Here is a 17608-nt window from a genome sequence, read left to right on the forward strand (position 1 = left end):
AAAACATGATAAGTTTTAAGCGTGGTGACACATACCTACAGTCCCGAGGATGGCAATTTCAAGGCCAGCCTGGGCACCTTAGCTGTTGCAGGGTTCTTGCATAGAGAGACAGGACACTGGGTCTTCAGAAGGAGGCATGTTTACTAGAGCTATCAGATTCTTATTCAAGGCAGAGCATTCAATGCAAGAGTCATAGTCTTATGTACCTCTTGTGAGTTCCTCTGTTCATGCCAGCTCCCATGTAACGTAATATGCATTCTGATTGGGAATTGCATTTCTGTACTATAGAGTTGCCACAGTGTTACAACAGACTTGTGGAATGTGCACACTGATACTGATGGTGCCTTATTATCTTTCCTTTGTTCTGAGAAAGTCCCTACCACATAGCAAGAACCTGTCTTAAAATAAAATGATAAAAATGGGCTCTTGTGTTGAGGGCCATCTTGGACAAGATGGCACCTGGCAGTGAGCCAAAGGGACTGGCTACCAAAATAAGGAAGTACCCAAAAAGGCTGCTTGCTTACTAGTTCCTTGGAGACTTATGACGTGTTAACGCCAGGCTCAAGGATTGGCTATCTAATATCATGCCGCGCATGGACAGCTCACGATTCATACAGTGTTATGCTGGCATTCCTCTGCATGCTCTCCTGCATGAGAGAAAGCTTTGCTATAATTGGCTGATAAGCTAGGAGCCTGGGGGAGGAGAGGGAGAGGGAGGTAGAAGGAAGATAGAGGAGAACAAAGGAGACAGAGAAACAGGATGCAATAAATCTCGTCAACTAAAGATTGGTGATGTCTCCTTTCTCCGCGCCGGTTCCGCTGGACGGAACAAGTGGTGGCCCGTATGGGGAACTTCTTTCTCCTTCTGCGTCCTCCCAGATAAGTAACTCGAGGTAAGCTATAGGAAAACTAAGTAACTTAAGGCAAGCTATAGGAAAACTGTAGGATAACCCCGGTAAAGGGAGTCTGCATAACCCCGGTAAAGGGAGGCCACATAACCCCGGTAAAGGGAGTCTACATAACCCTGGTAAAGGGAGGTCTCATAACTCCAGGATGGGGCCACAAGTGTCAAAAAATCAAATGATAGGAATCATACAAGATGTACTTAAGGCCTACGAACTGCCGTAAAACAATCTACTGTAACAGCATATGTAACCACACTGGCCAAGGTTAGTCCTTGGTTTTTGGAAGAGGGAGTCCTAAATATTCCATGGGAACATCATAAAGAGAATCTTATCAAAGCAGAAAAGCAATCCCTGGTACCTAGAGGTACTTTTCCCATGTGGCAGCTCATTAAGGAATGTCTGACATCTGAGAAAGGTAGGATAAAAACTTTAGTAGAAGGAAATGTGTGTCTGGAAGAGATAAAGGAACAACCAAGTGTAACTTCTCATAAGGAGGAAGAAGAGGAGGAGAGGCTTACCGGGGAGGAATTAGAAAGAGCATCAGGGACACGGTCGCCCCCACCAGTTATGTCAGGAAGGAACACCAATCCCTTCCTGGAGGCAGCAGCTCCCCCCAGGCAGCCTGCCCCCATGTATCCCCCAAGGTACCCCTGGGAGGAGTTGGCTCGTGCTATGAATCAGATGGGTTTTCACCGCGGGGAGAAGAAGCCCCCTTCAGGAAACCTTGGCAGTCCCACGACCCTTCCCGTGCTAGAGGACCAAAGTGGACAGAGACTGCACCAACCTCTGGATTTCAAAACAGTAGAAAGTTTTAAGGAGGCAGTGGCTATGTACGATCCACAGGCCCCATTTACAATTAGTATGTTGGAATTGGTAGCAGGGCTAAATCTAGTGCCGGAAGATTGGAAAAGGACTAGGCAAAAATTTACAAGGTGTTGCCTGCCCCATTCAAGCCGAAGGAAAAACAGGGACTAAGGGGCTGGGTTTTTCGGAGGGGCCACTGACCCATTAAAGATAACATGGAAATCCAATAATCCTATTTGGGTCCCCCAGTGGCCCCTTTCTAAAGAAAAGATAGAGGCAGCCCAGGAAATAGTTAATCAACAATTGAAGGAAAACCATATCATTCCTTCCACTTCCCCTTGGAATACACCCATTTTTATCATAAAAAAGAAGTCTGGGAAATGGCGACTCTTGCAAGATCTGAGAGCCATAAATTCTAGTATGCAGGTTATGGGCCCAGTGCAACTGGGTCTCCCCTCATTAGCTGCTATTCCAAAACATTATCATATTATCTCTATAGACATAAAAGACCGTTTCTTTTCCATTCCTGTGCATCCTGAGGATAGCCCTCGATTTGCCTTTTCCGTTCCTTCTTTAAATAATGAAGGGCCTAATACTAGATACCAATGTGTGGTCCTTCCCCAGGGAATGACAAATAGTCCCACTATGTGTCAAATATATGTTGGCCAGGCTATATCACAGATTAGACAAAATTGTAAAGGACTTTATTGTCTCCATTATATGGATGATATTCTTTTGGCTCATGGGGAACAGGAGACTTTATTAACGGTATTTGACAATATTATTGAAACCCTAGGAAAATGGGGGTTACATGTGGCCCCAGAAAAGGTGCAAACCCACAGCCCTATTACCGTTCCAGGACATCAAATATTAGATACCTGTGTTAGGCCACAAAAATTTCAATTAGCCATGGAAAAGCTTAAGACTCTAAATGATTTCCAAAAATTATTAGGTGATATAAATTGGATAAGGCCAAATTTGGGAATCACCACTGGTCAACTTAAGCCTTTGTTTGGTATTCTCCAAGGAGATTCAGACCCTACATCCCCCAGAAATTTAACTCCTGAAGGTAGAAAAGCCTTGAGGTTAGTAGAACAAGCTTTAGAAAATGCTCATAGTGATAGAGTTGATCTACCCTTGCCTTTTAGCCTCATAGTGTTGGATTCTGAATATACTCCTACAGGTCTATTGTGGCGAACTGGACCCCTGATATGGATTCATTTGCCAGTGTCCCCCAAAAATGTTGTTTCCCCGTATCCTGTGATGGTGGCAAATCTAGTTGCATTAGGACTTAAGACAGCCCTTCGAGATTTTGGAGTTCATTCTCAGACAGTTATTGTCCCATATACGGCAAAACAGATTGATGTACTAGTTAACAATAGTGAAGATTGGCAGCTATCTGTTGTTCCACCAGGGCCACATTTGATGATCACTTGCCAGGTTCACCTGTTGTCAGCTTCTTCAGAAGACATCCTGTTATCTTCCCCCAGGTTGTTAAGGCCCGACCTATCCCAGCAGCAAATACAGTCCTTACAGATGGCTCCTCCTCCGGCACAGCTACAGTAGTTTCTGATAAAGTACAGACTATTATTACTTCTCATAAGTCTGCTCAAAAAATTGAGCTAGAAGCAATAATAACTGCCTTACAAACATTTCCTGGGGAACCTTTAAATATTTATACTGACAGTCTCTGTATTGCCCAGCTTGTGCCACGGCTTGAGACAGCTGGACCCATTAGTCCTCAATCTACCTTACAATAATGCTTTTATCAAGTACAGACTCTTCTGTGGGCTCGCAAAGAACCTTTATATATAGGCCATATCAGGGCACATTCAGGCTTACCTGGGCCTTTAGCTCAAGGAAATTCTACTGCTGACTCAGCTACTCGAGATCCTCATGTGTTTAATATTGTACAAGAAGCAATTAATTTCCATAAAGATTTTCATGTCAATGCTACTACTCTCAAAATAAAATATAACATTACAAAAGAACAAGCCAGAAATATAGTAAAACAGTGCCCTGCCTGTGTGCTTCATTTATCTGTTCCTCATTTTGGAGTCAATCCTAGAGGACTCCTTCCAAATCATCTATGGCAGATGGATGTCACCCATATCCCTGAATTTGGTACTTTAAGATTTGTACATTTAACTGTAGATACCTACTCAGGATATATATTTGCTACTGCCCATACAGGAGAAAAGACAAAAGATGTAATCAGTCATTGCCTTCAAGCCTTTGCTACTATGGGAAAGCCAAAATCATTTAGAACAGATAATGGGCCTGCGTATACTTCTTCTTCATTTCAACAGTTTTGCTCAAAGTTTAATATCAGGAGGGGTGGGGGGAAGGGAAAAAATAACAGAATGAATCAAACAACATTACCCTATGTAAATTTATGATTACACAAATGGTACGCCTTTACTCCATGTACAAACAGAGAAACAACATGTATCCCACTTGTTTACAATAAAAAAAAAGTTTAAAATCTGTCATTCTACAGGATTGCCCTACAATCCACAAGGTCAAGCTATCGTGGAAAGGGCTAATCAAACATTGAAAGTCTGCTTAACTAAACAAAAAGGGGGAATAGGGGCATTAGCCCCCCCCAAGGACAGACTTAACCTTGCTTCATTCACCCTCGATTTTTAAAATTTGGATGCTGTGGGCTGTACTGCGGCTGATGACATTTTAGTGGAAAGTCTGGTGGCCATCCACAAGCAATGTGGAAAGACATCTTGACTGGGTCCTGTAAAGGACCTGACCCAGTATTAATTTGGGGGCGAGGATCTGTTTGTGTTTTTCCTCAGGACCAACAACCACCTATCTGGGTCCAGAGCCCTTGGTAAGAACTATCCATAAGAAAGAAAATGGCACCGAAACACAGAATGATGGTGATGGTGGTAAGCCTGCTGTGTTAGCTCTTCCTAAAACTCTTGGGGATATATCACTCATGCACACAAGTTTTCCCTCAATTATTTCCTAGTACAGAACTTCTAGGTATCCCTTACCTACCAGCTGGTTCCACTGTAAAGCCACTTATTACTAGTCTAAACTTCAAGTTAAGGGGTAGTCTTTGCTTCCTCTGGCTAGTCACCTTAAAAACTGCCAATGGTATCTTGCCCTGTGTGCAGCTTGCTTCCGATTGGAATCTTTCTTATGGGTATTATCAAGGAAAGCAATACTATGGCCTTGCTTTAAATATAACCAAGGCCATTGGTAGTGTAAATTATACACAACAGCCTAGATGGGGTCCCACTTGTACACCAATTTCTTATGGCAATGTTGGATCTATTAAATGAGATAGGTGTCAAGGAGATGTTACAGGTTCTAAGGTGACTCCTTACTTTTCCTTTGGGCCGCTTGCCATAGATTGGGAAACTATTAATAAAATATTAAAAAATACAAATGCATCATATAGATATGCCGCTGTAGATGCTAATTTTGCTACCAATGACTATTCTCCTCTTTCCGTGTGGTCTCTTTGTAGTGTGTCTGCTTGTATGGACATTAGTCCGATTAGTATGATACAGGGAGGCAGTCTTTCTAGCTCTTCACAAAGGTGCAGAATAATGCAAGCCTATATAAAGGGAGTCGATACCCCTGCTTATAGTTATACAAGGTGCAAGGCCAATCACTCCTCCTTTTATCAGTCGTTCCCCCCGACTCCCGTATGTGTCACGTCTCCGTTCCTGTTCATTCTAACAGTTCTAAGTTTAATATTCATATTACTAATAACAATGATAATGATACTGAGGTCCTTAACTGCGCTAACCAAGAGTGTTATGTGTCTAGTTGTTGGGATGCTTCATTATTTCCTCTGGCTGTGATTGCCAGGATTCCTAAATTTATTCCAGTCCTAGTGACCTTAAATCATAGTGAGTGGAATTTCCTGCCCGTGAGAGCAAAAAGAGATTTTGGTATCTCAGCCATTATAGCCATCGCTGTTGCTGCGGTGGCTGCTGCGGCTGTTGCCACTGCTGCTGGACTTGCCCTAGGAACTGCTATTCCTACTGCTCACACGCTCAACAATCTGTCACAAGCCACTGCCAAAGCATTGACAGCCCAGGAAAACATCAATGCACATCTCACCACAGGAATCCTGATCCTAAACCAAAGAGTGGACTTACTACAAGAACAAGTGGACATGTTGACTGTTACCTCACAGACGGGCTGTCTAGTGCATGCCCAAGCACTATGTGTTACCCCTATACCCTATTCTAATATTACTGCTGCTGCAAATCTGTCCAAACAGCTTAGAAGCATGCTTAATGGGACATGGACTAAAGAGTTTACTAATTTGACTAACCTATTAAGAAATTCTATATTTGTGGTAAATAGTACTCAGGTCAAGGTCCCGCGTATGCCAGAAGCCATTAGTTTCTTACAGTCAGCGTTACAATTTGGTAAACAATGGATGGGAAGTTTTGCTATGATGGGATTGTTGTTCTTGCTATTATTATTACTGCTCAAATATCTGTTGTCTCTAAGGAGTCATCAAAGACGGCAAGCCTTAGTATGGCAAGCCCTTATGGCCATGGACCAAGGCTCTGATCCGCAGATTTGGCTGCCCCAATTACAGGACTGGTAGTCAAAGACAGGTAAGCACAGGGTGGACTTTATACCAACCTAAGACAGGGATCAAAGCATGCCAACAGCTCTTTGACTCCCAATGACGGGTAAGGATAAAGTCTGACTCTGGCACCTAAGACAGGCACAGTCGCTGTCCTTTTCTTTTAACAATAAAAAGGGGGAGCCTGTTGAGGGCCATCTTGAACAAGATGGCGCCTGGCAGTGAGCCAAAGGGCACTGGCTACCAAAATAAGGAAGTACCCAAAAAGGCTGCTTGCCTACTAGTTCCTTGGAGACTTATGACATGTTAACGCCAGGCTCAAGGATTGGCTATCTATCTAGCGCGTGGACAGCTCGTGATTCATATAGTGTTATGCTGGCATTCCTCTGCATGCTCTCCTGCGTGAGAGAAAGCTTTGCTATAATTGGCTGATAAGCTAGGAGCCTGGGGGAGGAGAAAGGGAGAGGGAGGTAGAAGGAAGATAGAGGAGAACAAAGGAGACAGAGAAACAGGATGCAATAAATCTCGTCAACTAAAGATTGGTGATGTCTCCTTTCTCCGCGCCGGTTCCGCTGGACGGAACACTCTTGAGGTGTAACTCAGTGGTGGAACGTTGCCTAGCAAGTGCAAGGCTCTGGGACCAATCCCCAGTACAGCAAAAATAAAACACAAACATTGCAGCCATGTGCAGTGGTGCATGCCTATCATCCCACCTACTTGGGAGGCTAAGGCAGGAGGCTCACAAGTTTGGGGCCAGCCTAATTTACCTTAGAAAATATTCATTTAGTGCAAAAGAAAGTAGTGAAGGAATAATAGAGACAAAAACATGAGACATTGTGAGGAGTCATTTATGAGCCATGCGTGAAATGAGTGACGTTCAAGACTTTAGACAGGGAGGCCCTATTTTGGGAACTCCCAGGCAGAACCCCCTGGTGCAAAAACACCCAACTCATGTTCTCACCTTGTTCTAGCTCACAGCTGAAGTTCACACAGCCCAGGATGGAAGCAACCCACCAGAGCCAAATGCCAAATAACCTGTTCACTGCAAAACCTTTGCCACACCAAGAAGCAAGCCCCTCAACAAGACTCCTCCCACACTGAGACCTCGTGTCTGCCATTGGGTCTGTGCAGTGGGCTGCTTCTGTGTTAGAGCCAGACCCTTCTGGTTGGCGCAACTGGTCATGCCCCTGTTAAAAAGCATTCTTGCTTTTTGCCTTTATTTTCTCGCTTTTTTCTTTTTTTTCAGGGCCGAGGACCGAACTCAGGGCCTTGGGCATGCTGGGCAAGCGCTCTGCCCCTCAGCTAAATCCCCAGCCCCTGCCTTTATTTTCTGATACATTACTTTCATTGCTTTTATTTCACGGCCAGCCCATCTCCCCATGGGTACCCATGCCTTTGCCCACGTGGGACATGAGCAACATAAGACAAAATAAATGAAAGGGAAAACAGCAACTATAATCCAATTATATCAATAACAAATGGAAATTAGCTAAATCAAAAGGTTTGGATTGTCAAACAGGATAATAAGGTAAGATCTAACTATGAGCTCTCTATAGGAGACCTGTTTTAGATTCAATATATAAATAGACTAGAAGTAAAAGAACAGAAAAACATCCATCATACAAACAGTAGCCATAATAGAACTTAAGCAATTATCCTAATGTCAGACCAAATAAACTATAATTCTATTATATTACTGTACTGGAAATTGCACTCAGAGACTCATGCATGCTGTACAAGCTAAGCCACACTCCCATCCCCCAAAATAGCCTTTAAAACAAAATTTTCACTTATAGAGCCACATTTTATAAAGATAAGAGTGAATACATCAAGATGATATAGCAATTAATAATTTACACGTACCTAAAAGAGAACCAAAATATATGAGGCAAACTCTCACAGAACTAAGGAAACAGATGACAGTCGTAGCTAGAGACTCATCATGGCACCTCCAGGAATGCCCAGAGTGACCAGGCAGCAGGTCAGTGCCTCAATTTCCTAGGGTTTCCACAAGAAAGCCACCAGATAGGCGGCTCTGGAGGCTGTCTGGCCTCCTTCTGAGGCTGTGAGGGATGGACCTGTTCTAGGCCTCTCCCTTGTTTGCTGATGGGGGTCTTCTTATGTCTACCTCCTCTTCTATGTGTCTGTGTCTAGACATCCCTATTTATAAGGACACTAGTCATACTGGCTTAGGGTGCAACACTAATGACCTCATTTTAGCAAGATTAGCTTTGTAAAGATCCTATCTCCAAATAAGACCATACTCTGAGGAATGGGAGTTAAGATTCCAACAGTCATTTTTTATGAAAGGAGATACCATTTAACCTATAACTATAAACAAGTAAATAGACAATTCAAATTAACAGTATAAACTTACTAGATCATATAGCCTTATAGAGAGCATGCCACTAGAACATAATTCTCCTCCTGCACCTCATGAATCCATGTTTAATAGCATCAAGGACAAAATATATAAAAATAGATTTGCTTGTGGTGTTGGAACTCAAATATCTTGACTCTGGTTTTTGATACATGAACTTACCCAAGTAATAGTTAAATAGATCTTAATACACACCCACGAATTTGTGAATCTGGGAAATTTTTAAGCATTGCATATTTTATTAAAGGCTGTGATACTGTAATAATTTTGTTAAAATGTTAACTGGGGGAGCTGGAGTTGTGGCTTAGTGGCAGAGAGCTTGCCTACCATATGTGAGGCACTGGGTTCAATTCTCAGTACCATATAAATAAATAAAATAAAGGTCCATTGACAACTAAAAATTATATTTAAAAATTAAAAAAAAATTTAACAGTGAGAAATTTTGCCCAAGTGTAGAAAGGATTTCCCTATTAATTTTTTGCACTACAGTTAAATATATATATATATGCCTTACAGATATAATTTAAGATGGGATCTCTCTATGTTGTTCAGGCTGGTCTTGAACTCCCGGGCTCAATGGATCTCCTGCTTCAGTCGCTATGAATACCTGGGACTACTGGCATGTGCCACTATATCCAGCAACTGTAGGTAAATTAATAATTATCTCAAAAAACTTTCAGTGAAGATGAAAAATCTAATACAGATATAGAATAAAAATGAATAAACTATTCAGTCAATGAATGTGGGAAGCCATCCTTATTTGGCAGAATCAGACTAGGTTGAGCCATGGAACTCAGAGGCCTGGCTTCTAGGAACTGCCAGGAAGCATGGGAGTGGTTCCCTGTCTCCATCTGGAATTTTCCCCCTAAGAGAATGGCTTCCCTAACTCCACCCTATCCTGTCCATCACAGAAGAAGCTCCTCCTGGTCTTGGCCCCCTTATAACTGTATGTTATAAATAAACGAGAGTTGGGCGAGTTGTTGTTGAGAGAGACCAGAGCTGGTATGGCCAGACCCATCATGCCCCCTCTCCTATAAAAAGAGTATTGGCTCTTGTGTGTTTATTGAGTAGATAAGTTTTTGGGGTAATAGATAGAAAAACCACCAACATCCTCCTCTGGCAGTTAACCCTTTTCTCCTCCACGTGGGATGTGGCAGAGAGGACCCCCACAAATGAATATATACATATGTATACTGCAAAATAAATTGCAATAGAATAAACAACATGTTCAAGTTTAGACTTATAACACTAGATGATGAGGGTAACTCCCCAAAGGCTACAGGTAGAGAAATACCAGGGTTAAAAACCAAAATAAAGTGAAATGGAATTATGTGTAGTTTAGACACATATGCTGATGTGATCAAACAATGAAATTAAAATCTAGGAGCTGGGTGTGGTGCACATGCCTGTAATCCCAGAGGCTCAGGAGACTGAGGCAGAAGGATCAAGAGTTGAAAGCCAGTCTCAGCAACTTATCGAGGCTAAGCAACTCAGTGAGACACTATCTCTAAATAAAATATAAAAAAGGTCTGGGGATGTGGCTCAGTGGTTAAGTGGTCCCAGGTTCAATTCCTGGTACACCCCCATACCCAGAAAAAAAGCTATGAAATGATAACCAAAAAGATAGCTTCTATCTCTGTGGAGGAAGCAGTGAGTGAGGAAGAGGGAGAAGTAAACTGAAGTTGCAAATTATTTATTTCCTATTTCTTGGACTGGGGGATAGATTCATGGGCATTCATGATAAAGTACCTGTAAATAAGGATATATAGTCAGATAGTTTAGAGTTTTGAAAACTAAGAGAATACAAAGAATAAACCTCAGATCTCTAAATTTGTTATCTTAGATAACCTTTCAATATTAGATAACATTTTTAGATTTTCTAGGAAATTATACATTGCCAAAATAGACCAAGCAGAAGAAGCAATACTGAAAAAATCAATAATGAAATTTAAGTGAACAATAAGAAGACTAGATGATTGTCCAGGTAAGTTTACCAAACATTGAGGACTTTATCATTATGTGAGTTAGGAAGTATTAGAAAAAATGTAAAGGATAAACTATTTCTAAATTCACTTTACAATCGTAGTAAAACCTTTACACCAAATCAGTATAGAGACAGCAGAAGAAAATGTCATAGGGTAGTCTATTAGATGAGATTTTCAGAATCAATGGAATCCAGGTCTCTTTTACACATTTGTAAATGCCTGTATTAGAGTGGCCATGTGAAATTTCGGTGATTGACCATTTTTTACATAGCTGGCATATTTTCTTTTCCAATGATGGTGCTAACAGTATCTGTCATTTCATATCTTTTATAATATGGTCTACCTGTTCCTCCCATTGAAAGTCTCATCTTCTTTGAGTTTTGTAACTTACTTTAAGCCAAAAGAATGTGGTGGAGCTGTGAGAAATCTGCTCACCTGCTCAGACCCAAAGAATGAACTAAGAAATACAAGGTATAACAAAAACAGTGGCCTTACTAATGATGGTCTTGCAAGACCCAGTGTGTGGTGGTCAGAGATGTGCAGATTGGGTACAACCAGCATTTCATCCCCTAGAGGGCAAGGCCCTTCCCCTGGTTCCTCGCTGGCTGAGTTCTAAGGGGTGCACAGTCTTTCTGAAGTCGCCTAGGCTTTAATGTCTCCTATGGGGTTAAAGTTGTCCCCACCTCCCTTTGTCCTCTTGTGGGGAAAGCTTTCTTGGGGTGAATGCATTCTGACACACACGCAACTTGCTGTTCCCTCTCCACTGGTCAGGCCGACCCCTTCCCTGCCCTCTTGTTTGTCCAGAACAAGAACTCACAGAACTGTGGTGCAACACTTTTCAGGAAATAAAAAGCAACGTGCTTCTTCCTTGCTTCCTGGAATACTTGTTCTTGAAGACCTCATTTATCATGTAAGAAGTTCCTCCCCTTCTCCACACTCCCCAAAATTGAACCCTGGGCACTCTACCACTGAGTTACATCCCCAGCCTTTTTATTAGTTTTTGAGGAACAGTTCTGCTAAGTTGCCCAGGCTGGTTTTGAACTTTCAGTCCTCCTGCTTCAGTCTCCAAAGTCACTGGGATTACAGGCTTATGTCACTAAAGCAGTTCTTGAGAGTCTGCAATGTTAAGAAACTTCAAGTAGTTCAACCGTGAAAAATAATATCTTCATAGTCACGTGTGTTACAAAGTTTTGGGTGATATTTTAAAAAGCAGAAGTGATGGGAATAAAAATTTGGTACCAGGGGTGGGATGCTACTGCAATAAAAACTTAAAACATGGCACTGGGTGTTACCACCCAGAATCTGCCAGGACCTCAAGGAAAATATTAATAAAGCCGGAAGGGAGTTGGAGAGGGTCTTGGCAGAATCTTCATGAAGGAGCTTGCTGGTGAGGGCTTTGAAGGAACATGAGTGAAGTGCTATACAACATGGAGAAAATGGGACTTTGTTCTGTAGATATAAAATGGAAAACTTACTTACCGACCTCTAAAAATGTAGATTCTACCTAGCTTCTCAATGCATATAACAAAATGAGAGCAATGAAGAACTACAAATGAGCTGTTCCATGGAGGAAATGGCTTTCTAATAACATTCTCAGCATAAGCAAGGTCCTTGAAGAGAAGATGAAATGCAGGGCAGGCTATAATATCATTAGGTGCGATATCAGAAAGATCTAAAGTTGCGTAATGAATCCCTTCAAACAAACAGGACTTCTGAGGGCATGCTTCTGTGGAACCTCTTGCAAAGGACAGCGTCGACAGGAATTTAAAAGAAAATTTTTTTGGTGCAGGGCATGGCATCCTAGGGCCTTCTGCATGCTAGACAAGTGCTCTACCGCTGAGCTACATCCTTAGTGAGAGCTGCTGCGTGTTTTACCTCTACTAAAAGCTCACTGAGCCCAATGCACAGAAACATTAATCAGGAGGTAATTTTTTTTTTTAAATATATTTTAGATGTTGACAGACCTTTATTTTATTCATCTATTTATATGTGGTGCTGAGAATCGAACCTAGTGCCTCACACATGCTAGGCAAGCACCCTACCACTGAGCCACAACTCCAGCCCCAGGAGGTAATTTTTATTAAAGGAGCCTCCCACCGCTTCCCCACCTACCCACAGGCTCCACCCATGGGCGGCTCCCACGGCCCCTCCTTCCCAGGACTCCTCCCATGGCTCCACCCACAGCCCCTCCCCCCAGGGCTCCTCCCACAGCTCCACCCATGGGCGGCTCCCACGGCCCCTCCTCCCCAGGTCTCCTCCTACGGCTCCACCCATGGGCGGCTCCCACGGCCCCTCCTCCCCAGGGCTCCTCCCACGGCTCCACCCACGGGCGGATCCACGGCCCCCCTCCTCCCGGGTTTCTCCTACGGGCTGCCCCCGCGCGCGCTCCTGTCGGGCGTCAGCGTTTCGGGCGGGGCGCGCGTCCCGCTGGGCACGCTGGGAGCAGTAGTTCTGCGCGCCACTCCGTCGCGCACGCGCTCTCGGCCCGCCCCGCCCCGCTCTTTGTCCTTCGCTGCCCGGAGGCGAGCGGGCTGGCCGCTGTCTCCGCGGGGCCGCGGCCGCCGGCGCGGGGCGGCGTTTTCCCGCGTCTGGTTGGGCTGCGCGACGATGCTCGGGGATCCGGGCGACGAGCTGGCTGAGGGGAGGTGGTGTCTACGACCCGCGTCCGCGGCAGGGCGGGGCGGTAGCGCGGGCGAGAGTCCGGGGGCGCGCGGCGGGGCGGGGCGAGAGCGCGGGGGCGCGCGGCGGGCGGGCGCGGGGCCCGGGCTCGGTCGCCGGGCTCGGTCCCCGGCGGCCCTCTGCTCCGCGGCACGCCGGTCGCTGCGCTCCGTCGGTGCCCTGGACAGAGCCTGACCGTGGCGGGCCCTTCCTGGCCTGAAGTCGTCTCTGGTTTCAGAAGCGGCTTCCTCGAAGAGGAGGAGGCCTTTCCGGCCTTGAAACATGCTGTGTCCCTTTGTTCCTGCCGGTGGTGCGGGTCCGCGACCGCTCTGCTGGCGGGGGTGTCTGTGGGTCGAGCACGTGCCTGAGGATGTGTACTCTGTCTTATAAATGTGAAGCGGGTGATGAGTCTCCAGCATTTTACTAAGCAGATTAAAATGAGCATTATTCGTGATGCAGGACAGGACAGGATAGTCTCATCTGGTGCCTTTTAGTCAGCAAATGTGTGGACGCCTTTTAATGCATGTTTTTCATATTTACCTTTAAAAAATTGAGAAATGTTGCTTTAAGGCGTTACAGTATATCATTACTGTCTTTCCTTAAAATATTTTGTTCCAAGTGAAGAATTTAAACTTATCCGGAGAGTTTTCTTATCTGGCTCCTGATAACTTGTGTTTCTCTTGCTTTTATTCCCAGCGTGTCTTGGAGATAACAGTTCTGTATAGAGGACTGTGTTTCACCTTTACCCTGAATGTAAGCAGAACACTGGACGCCTTTGCCGACTTGCAGAGGCTTGTGGTCACAGGCTCTGAGGCCAACTGCAGAGGTCCAGGCCCCAGCTCTGACCCTTCCTGGCATTGTGGTACATGTTGGGCAAGAGGCAAACCTCCTTTCTGTTTCTCTCTCTCTCTCTCTCTCTCTCTCTCTCTCTCTCTCTCTCTCTCTCTCTCTCTCTCTCTCCTCTCTCTCCCCCCGCCCTTTTTTTTTTTTTTTTTTTTTTTTTTTTTTTTTTGTGCCAGTCCTTTTTTTGTTTTGACATAGGGTCTCACCAGGTTGATGAAACCGGTGTCAAACTTACAATCAAAGCTCCTGCCTCCGTCTTCTGAGTCCCAGATCCTTGGCATTAAAAGTGCCTGTCTACTTGCTGTTTTTCTGGACTGGGTTTTATGGGGAATAAACATCTGGTACATAGCAAATAAATTATTTTTTTTCTTTGCTGTTCTTTGATATTCTTTTAGAACTAGAGGAAGCATGGAACTGTAGGATGAAAAGGCAAGTTGTCCCTTCCACAGATACATTGAGAGCTCTGTGGCAGAGAGAGGTGCAGTGTTGCACAGGAAATTGCCTCAGTGAAAAAATGAAGCCGGTGAAGTTAAAGGAGTCAAATTCTACAGTGAGGGGCTTAAACTTCTTTTGCTGAGGGGTTAAGTGAGGGCTGACTATCATAGAACTAGTTTAGGGGTAACTCCTTCCTCAAGGTCCAACATAGTAAATATTTGTTCCGATGAGTGAAAGCAGATCTGGAGTCTGCAGAATAGCAAATATCAGATCCCCTGTCCCCATACTAGGGGACCTGAACCCAGAGCCTCGTGCACTGAGCTGCATCCCTGCCCTTTTTAGTTGTTATTTTGAGACAGCATATTGCTGAGTTGTCCAGCTGCCTCAAACTTGTGATCATCTTGCCTCAGCCTCCTGAGAAGCTGGGAGTACAGGTGTGTGACCACACCTAGCTTTAGAAATATTTTAAAACTACACAGATTACTTATCACATCCCTTTCACCTGAAATTCTCAACCTTTGATATTCTTTGCAATAAATCTAACTTATGTTCACATATCTCTCCTTTTGACAAGTTCTCAATGGAACCTGATTAACCCTTACCAAGTAGTCTTCTACAACATTATGAAGGAAACTGAAGTTACACTGTGAATTCAGCTATTTGCTGAAGGAAATGATTTGAATGATAAAGAGCTTTATTGTTTACAGTGTAATAATTTTTATTCTGTAAAATGAAGTGAAAACATAATGCAAAGAAAATTATATGTTTGTTGTGTGTTTTCTTGGATTGTGTTAGATCTGTATGTGTGTACACATGTGACGTGGACTATAATTTTCTAATTGCAGAGGTTTTACCTATTTTTGTACTCGGGATTGAATCTGGGACCACGTGCATTAGCACTCTATTCTATTTGAGACAGGGTCTTACTAAGTTGCTCAGGCTGGTTTTGAATTTATGATCTTCCTTTCTTAGCTTCCCAAATAGTTGGGATTACAGGTGTTTTCTTCTTCTTCCTCTTCTCTTCCTTTTCTTCCCCTCTTCCTCCTTCCCCTAACCTTCCTCCATCCTTTCCCCACCCCTTGTGATATGGAGATGAGCCCAATGCTACTCACATGCTAGGCAAACCCTCTACTACCAAGCTATATCCCTAGCTTCCTGAGTCTCTTAAGAATGTTATCTGTGTGGGGTGTGGTGGCACATGACTGTAATCTTAGCAACTCCAGAGGCTGAGACAGGAGGATTGCAAGTTAAAAGCCACCCTCGCCATTTAGCAAGACCATTAGCAATTTAGTGAGATCTTGTCTCAAAAAATTTTGAGTCACGTGGTGCATACCTGTAATCGCAACAGCTCAGGAGTCTGAGGCAGGAGGATCACAAGTTCAAAGCCAGCCTCAGCAACTTAGTGAGGCCCTAAGTAACTTAGTGAGACCTTGTCTCAAAGTAAAATATGAAAAGGTCTAGGTATGTGGCTCAGTGGTTGAGTGCCCCTGGGTTCAATTCCTGGCACAAAAAAAAAAAAAAAAAAAAAAAAAATAGAAATGGGGATGTAGCTCAGTGGTAAAGGGTCCCTGGGTTAGATCCCCAGTACCAAAAAAAAAAAGAATGTTAATCAGTAGCCACTGTGGTGGCAAATGTCTGTAATTCCAGCTGTTGGGTTGGGGGTGGGGCAGCTGAGGCAGGAAGATTCTAAGTTTGAAGTTCGCCTCAGCAACTTGGTGAGACACAGTCTCAAAATTAGTTCAGAGGTGGAACATACCTGGGTTCAGTCTCTAGTACCACCAGGGGGGGGAAAAATTAAACCGTGGATTAGCAGTCAGAGTTCCTTGTAAAGTTTTTCTTATATACATTTGAAAATGTCCTCATTTTACTTTTGTAAGAAGAGTTTCTTCTAGTATTTGTGTAATGGTAACTAACAGCTGCTGGTCTCAAATGCATGTATTATCACAGTTTAGGGTATGAAGAAGTAACTTGTATAACAGACAAACCTGTCTTTCTGAGGTGGCACTTAAATTGGAGTCACAAAAAGATGTGTAAAGAAAGAGCTTTTTGTTGTTTGGGATTGAACCCAGGGGCCCTTAACCACTGACCCCCATCCCCAGCTCGCTTTTATTTGTTTTTTATTTTACAGTTTTTTGAGACAGGGTCTCACTAAGTTGTTCAGGGTCTTGCTAAATTGTTGAGGTTGGCTTTGAACTTGTGATCCTCCTTCATGAGCCTCCCAAGCCTCTGGGATTCCAGACAAAAGCTTGGTTTTTTGGGGGGTCCTGGAGATTGAACTCAGGGGCACTCAACCACTGAGCCACAGCTCCAGCCCTATTTCGTATTTTTTATTTAAAGACAGGGTCTAACTGAGTTGCTTAGCATTGCTTAGGCTGGCTTTGAACTCTCCATCTTCCTGCCTCAGCCTCCTGAGGCACTGGGATTATAGAAGTGCTTCACTGTGCCCACCAAGTTTTTTAAGTGTTTTTTTTTTTTTAAGTGCTGATTTTTAAGATGGTTTAGGGATGATGCAAGCTATTTCTCATTTGTTTTTTTGTAGAAATAAGTGACAATGTATGCTTGGAAATAAGAGCTAATTCCAGAATTTATGGTGTGTGTTGTGTGTGTGTGTGTATGTACGTGTACATAAAATATACAAGTGACAAATATTGTGATGAACTTTCTTGGTGGTACATGCCTTGGACACAACAGGAAGGAGAGAAGACATTCTGATTCTGCTTTTTTTTAAACTTTGGTACTGGGGATTGAACCCAGGGATGCTTTACCACTGAGCCACATCCACAGCCCATTTTGGCTTTTATTTTGAGACAGGGTCCTGCTAAGTTGCTGAGGGCCTTGCTAAGTTGTTGAAGCTGACCCTGAACTTGAAATCCTCCTGTCTCTACCTCCTGAGCCACTGAGATTACAGGTGTGGCCACTGTACCTGGTCTCATTTTGCTCCCTTTTTGGAAAAAAAAAAAAAAAAATGTGTAGTTGTAGATGGACACAATGCCTTTATTTTATTTGTTTATTTATATATGGTGCAAAG

General features: G+C 43.6%; 1 protein-coding gene across 9 annotated transcripts in view; it reads left to right on the forward strand.

Annotated features, from left to right (window-relative positions):
* The first annotated feature begins 13134 nt into the window (after positions 1-13134).
* ZNF84 (zinc finger protein 84) overlaps positions 13135-17608 on the forward strand; it is a 44833-nt gene continuing 40359 nt past the window's right edge. Inside the window, exons 1-3 of one of the 9 annotated variants that reach the window (XM_079149425.1) lie at positions 13135-13289; positions 13999-14164; positions 14541-14695. The gene's annotated coding sequence lies outside the window, so the exon portion shown is untranslated. Of the gene's footprint in view, positions 13290-13391; positions 14165-14540; positions 14696-14939; positions 15015-17608 lie in introns of those variants that run through there. The other 8 variants (XM_079149427.1, XM_079149426.1, XM_079149431.1 and 5 more) reach the window with 8 other exon arrangements.

Source organism: Sciurus vulgaris, assembly GCF_902686455.1.
Source record: "Sciurus vulgaris genome assembly, chromosome: 8".
Taxonomy (NCBI): Eukaryota; Metazoa; Chordata; class Mammalia; order Rodentia; family Sciuridae; genus Sciurus; species Sciurus vulgaris.